Below are 6179 nucleotides of genomic sequence, written 5' to 3'. Positions count from 1 at the left end.
CATAGATTGCGCAATATTTTATTGCGCACCTTAGAGGTGAAGTGCAGGCATATTGTCATTCAAGAGAGAATACGATGCGTAGTTCTTTTGGAAAACATTGTTTTGTTTGCCTATTTACCTCGTTAACATAAATAATACTCATTACATTGAAAAATGCATTATTTGTGATCAAAATAATGGTTGTTGGTAATGTATATTAGCGACCCCCACAGATGTTTGATTTCACTGGGTCCGTGGGAGCTCAGGCACCTCCTTATGGGAGCTCAGCTCCCATTGGCTCCCACGTAACTCGAACCCTGCATCAAAGGCTAATAAGATTAGACAACAAAGGCTCTACTACAGGGGGGCATCAAAGGACAGACATCAAAGGCTACTATCACACCTACGTGTGATAACACCTCATCCCGCACACCAAAGGATATCAAACCTACATGTGATATCACCTCGAACAAAGATATTAGCATATCAATGGGGGCGGGACCTAGCTCATTAGCATAAGTAGGGAGAGGTGTGACCTGTCACTTGTTATGCATACTAATGTGATTGATGCTGCATTTGTATAACTACTGATTTGCTTAGCGGAGGAGGCTCGTCTGATACGCCTGCAGGAGGAGAAGAAAATTAAAGACCAGGAAGATGCTTTTCTAGCGGAGGAGGAGCGGGTGAAAATGGCCGAGGGGATCCGTCGGGAGAGAGAGCGTGTCATGCAGCGACAGCTGAAGGAGATAAGGGCTCAGGCTCATGCAGAGGCCCTGTCAGCCGCTCAGACTCAGGTGGAGAAGCAGGCGATGAAGACGCTGCAGGCGGAGAAGACGGCGTACGTGGAGAACCTGACGGAGGCCATCGCAAAGGAGTGGGAGAAAGAGTTGAGGACGAAAGGGAAGCTTCCTTCCGACTTCACGCCCCCCTCTGAGGAAACCATGCAGCACACGGGGAAGCAGAAACACCGGGCGGAGTGGAGACACATGGAGGAGAGCAAAATGGCCAAGATCAATAAGTGTCGCAGGAATAAGGTACTGTTCTCTTTCGGGAGAGGAAGGAGGAAATGTGACGAAGATGGCTTCATCACTGTGGACTGACGGCTTCGGGCTTTGTATATTGCACATGCGTTTTATTTTGAAAAGTGTTCCCTTTCCCCATGTCTGTTGCTGTTGATTGTGTGCACCTGGTGCCCTGTGTTGTCTCCTCCCCCCTCACCTGTGTCTTGTTGGGTTAATTAGTGTGGGTATTTAGGCTCAGTGTTTCCTGTTTTGTTTGGTGTGTGAGATCCTTGTGGCTGGTGACTGCTCACGTGAACAGCGAGATTGAGGCTGTGTCATGTGCCCGTGAGTAATAAATGCCCACACATGCCAACATCGCCCGGGCGTCCACCGTGCCTGGCCAGCTACAATATTCTCTCGCCTCCCATCGGCACTCTCATGATGGGCCACTCGGCTGCCGCTGCCTATACTCGTCGTCCCCGTTGGTTTTTGATGGAAGATCGGGCATCAAGGACAGTCAGCTCCTCTCAGCTGAGAAGCCCGAAAGTTTCACGCTTCACCTCGATCCTCTCTGCTTGGTCCATGGCTCTCAGCTCGGCTAGCGAGAGGAGCTATTCAAGCAAAGCGAATCTGGACCAGAGAGACGACTTGACTTCCTGTTCGACCTCGGCGAACCTTTGGTCGCAATCCTCGGCCATCTTCCCGACGTTGTTCACTTGCTGCCTGCTGGATTCCGTGTCTGCCTCAGACAGTGCTTCGATGTAGTCGGTGTTGGCTGAAATGAGGTTGCAGTATTCGCTGCGAAACTTGTCCCATTCAGCCTTCAGCTTTTCTTCTGTGGACGAGTTTGCGGTTCGGGTGAGGATATTCGCCTTTCTGGTGAATGCTGATTGAGCTCCAGATCGCTCTCTTTTGAGCTCTCCAAGCATCTCCTCCTCTTCTTCCAATTTGGCACTGGACTCTTGCTTCTCTTTATCACTAGCCATTCTGTTCCAGTCCAACGCCCACTGCTACTAGCTTCTTCTTTGAGCTTCCTGAAGCTATGATGGTTCTTCTTCCTGCAAGCTTGAGCCAGGGCTAGCTAGCCACTTCCTCAGTGTGTAAGCTTCTGCAGGGATCCAGGCCTAGGCTTCAGCTCAGTTGCTTCAGTCGGATAGCCTAGCTTGCTAGCTTCAGAAGGATAGCTTGGTAGCTTCTGGTAGCCTAGTTTAGCCTTGCTTAGCTTGCTAGCTTCAGGAGGATAGCTTGGTAGCTTCTGGTAGCCTAGCTTAGCCCAGCTAGCCTAGCTTCAGGTAGCCTAGCTAGCACTTGTTAGCAATCTTCTGCTAGCTAGCATGCATCAGGCACATGGAGCATTCACAATCTTTTTCCCAGCTGACAGTCGTCTTGGGATTCTTCTTCAGGTCCTTGCTGGTTGTTTTATAAATTTGTCTTGTTATCCCATGCCACCCGGCTTATTTTCTTTCACATCCGGGACCGGTTGATAACTGTTCGGTTTTACTCCCACCGAAAGGGCTAGACAACACAGGGCGTGACCACTCAACTTTAGTTTCGGATTTATGTTTATTTGACATGCTCTTCTCCACTCAAAGAAGCACATGGTATCAGCAAGTCAGCTTATCTTCATACAAATCCATTTACAGTTAGGTTATCAACCTAAGAGAAAACACATTTACACACAAATTACATAGAGCATACACAACACAAGTCTGTCACCAAACTCACATGTGTAAACCAAACACTCACTGTGTGCCCTGTGGCTGATCAAAACATAAGTGACAAACATTTCACTGGCCTTTTAAAGATGGCTGACGGTCCCTCGTCAAAAGAGTCCCAAGGGAAACAAAATACTGGAACCAAGGTTCCCTCCCAACTGAGAACTATTTTTCATTACAACCTGCACAACTAAACAAATATCTTAAAGCTTCATGATTTAAATAAATAAATAGAAAATAAATGAATAAACAACCAAAATTAACTCCACAATGGTAAAGGATGCTTTGCAATTAAAAAAAAAATCCTTCTACTTCCACACCTGGTTGGTGAAACAGAAAACATCAAACTGTTCATTCGGTAGCTATGCCAAGAGTACTTATCATACTTTTCGTCTTTTCTGTCTCAACCTGATCTTTATCATGATTCTCCCGTTTTCTTTTTAGTGCTCGCTCACCCTGCAGCATTCACTCCCCAATACTCTCATGAGGAGTTAAGAGAAATTCTCTTTTGACGCTTGATTGAAGCCAACAGGAGAGGGAATAACTTCAGTCTTACCTGTCAGTGGAGCTTTCTCTCTTTCACAAGCCAATCCCTTCTTCCAAACGCATGTGGGTAAAACATGTGAGGGAGCAAAATGGGGAAATATAGATATTCAAAAAGAGACATAGTATTTAATAGACAGGTTTGGGGGTTATGGGGGATAATAGGGAGTGACTCTGCTGATCTGACAGGAGTAAAGTTATTCCACCTTAAATTTAAGAGACAGGAGAAGAGAGGGAGGAGGAGAGAGGGAGGAGGAGGAGAGAGGGAGCGATAACCAGCCTGCCGCAGGGAGACTGAAGCTAAGTGGCAGCTAACGACAGAATGCAGATCACAGGCCGATGTGTGCTGCGAGACTGCAGCCTGGAGGTTTGAGCAACAGTGTTCTGTATTCGATGCAAACAGCCTTGTGTTGTGTGTGTGTGTGTGTGTGTGTGTGTGTGTGTGTGTGTGTGTGTGTGTGTGTGTGTGTGTGTGTGTGTGTGTGTGTGTGTGTGTGTGTGTGTGTGTGTGGTGTGTGTGTGTGTGTGTGTGTGTGTGTGTGTGTGTGTGTGTGTGTGTGTGTGTGTGTGTGTGTGTGTGTGTGTGTGTGTGTGTGTGTGTGTGTGTGTGTGTGTGTCTTGTGTGTGTGTGTGTGTGGTGTGTGTGTGTGTGTGTGTGTGTGTGTGTGTGTGTGTGTGTGTGTGTGTGGTGTGTGTGTGTGTGTGTGTGGTGTGTGTGTGTGTGTGTGGTGTGTGTGTGTGTGTGTGTGTGTGTGTGTGTGTTGTGTGTGTGTGTGTGTGTGTGTGTGTGTGTGTGTGTGTGTGATGTGTGTGTGTGTGTGGTGTGTGTGTGTGTGTGTGTGTGTGTGTGTGTGTGTGTGTGTGTGTGTGTGTGTGTGTGTGTGTGTGTGTGTGTGTGTGTGTGTGTGTGTGTGTGTGTGGTGTGTGTGTGTGTGTGTGTGTGTGTGTGTGTGTGTGTGTGTGTGTGTGTGTGTGTGTGTGTGTGTGTGTGTGTGTGTGTGTGTGTGTGTGTGTGTGTGTGTGTGTGTGTGTGTGTGTGTGTGTGTGTGTGTGTTAAAGGCTAAAGAGTGCTTTGGGAGTCGAGCCATGAGGGATGCAGCAGCAGCCCAGGCGGGATGACTAAAGCATGAAAGGAGGGTGGGAGTCCCTCACGAGGGAGGGGGTGGGGGTCTGAGGATGGTATAGACTGCAAACCTGCAGCAGCACATCTACGATTTAACAATACAGTACATTTGTCGCAGAAAAACAGACCTTTTTTATAAAAGAAAATGAAAAGCTGCATTACAAGCCTTCATGTGGTTGCCACTAAGTGTCTCATTGAAGTGTATAATATGTGGAGTGGTTACAAAAACATCTTAAATGTCAAAACATTTAATAATTTTCCCTTACAGTGCAGTCTCAAATGGCATGGGAGCTTCGACTGATCATTTACTCTCCTGTTGGATTCTGCTGTGCGGCTGCTTTGTTGCATGAGTAGGTTTGTGTGTGTGTGTGTGTGTGTATTCCCACACTGCCATCTTCAAAGCATGATACAAGCTTCTTAACAAAAACACACAACATCAAGCGGTGGTAAGACTGACTTTGTGTGAATGTAAGTCAGTGTTTGTGTTCAAATTGTGTTTGAATGGTGTGTGTATGTTGGTGCATGCACATATGAGTCAGGGTGTATCCCTGTGCCTCATTATGTCTTTATATTTGTCTATGTCTATTTATGTGGGTTGTTGTGTGATAGTCATGGGAGTGTGATCCCTTTGATCATGACTGCGGCATAGAGAAATAGATTATCGTTTGCAGCCGCGGTGACAGAAAAAGCGCTCTCAGGTTGACAAACCTCACCAGCAAATGTATTATCCTTCAAATTCCACGATAAACACTGCGCTATAAGGAGTCTATTGGGGAGCTGGATTTAATTTGTTTATGAGCATAATGCTAAATATTTCGACAACTCATATCTATTTAATCCATAAAAAAATCTTCTAGAAAGATTGAACGTTGGCATTCATAAACACCTCTGTTCTTCTAAAGAAATAATCTGACATTTTGGGAAATGTTTATAAGTTAGATAAGATAAATCGAAACCATTGGAGCTGGCAGTAGTTTAGCTTAGCTTAGCATAAAGACTGAAATCATGGTACCACGTTACAATAAGACTACCCTTATAAAGGATTCATGAAGGGTTTATAATTAGGTTATGAATTAGGTTGTAAACACTTTATTAATCATTATGAACCATTTATAAACCAGTTCTAACATAGTTTTTGTAGCAATGCAGTGGGAGTCACCGACTCAGGAAAGAGACACGGGAAGAGCAGGAGCTTTGATGTCAAACACTGATGGTTTATTTGGGGCTTCGGCCGGAGAATTCACATCACAAGTCACAGCAGCCACGGTCTGACTGCACGGGGGAGTTGCCACGTCAATTCTGGAGCGCCTCTCTCGTTAGCCCATTTAACTGGTTTCGCAGAGAGTAATCAACATATTTGAGAAGATAGCCTAAACAGTTGGGAACACTGAGTTACTTGCGTCTGACACTTATGGCCTGGAAGATTTCACACCTTGGAGTCCACAAACACCGAGAAGGAAGTGTCCCAGTGTACCCACAACAATAAACCATCTGTGACCTAGGGTTGCCCGGTCATAGAATGGGAACAACAACATTATGGCTGAAGCAGCCTATCTCCTTAAAGGAGATAACAGACGTCAGGGTTGGTCATGCACGTCATATCTAGGAATCTAGGACAATTATTTCCCTAACAGTTTTCATATATCAACACAGGCTCACTATTTGGCAAGATGACTAAGCCTTATATTGGCTACTTGGCGAGAATCAACTCAGTGAGCAACAGATACCAAGGATGCTGGCTGATGAAGAAGACGAAGTAAGCTAAGTAGCTAATATAAGACTTAGCAGTAGGCCTACAGATAAATGTGGGCTCTCTAT

This window comes from Gymnodraco acuticeps, unplaced genomic scaffold (assembly GCF_902827175.1).
Source record: "Gymnodraco acuticeps unplaced genomic scaffold, fGymAcu1.1, whole genome shotgun sequence".
NCBI classification, from domain to species: Eukaryota; Metazoa; Chordata; class Actinopteri; order Perciformes; family Bathydraconidae; genus Gymnodraco; species Gymnodraco acuticeps.
The sequence above is the reverse complement of the archived record's forward strand: the minus strand, read 5'-3'. Positions refer to the sequence as shown.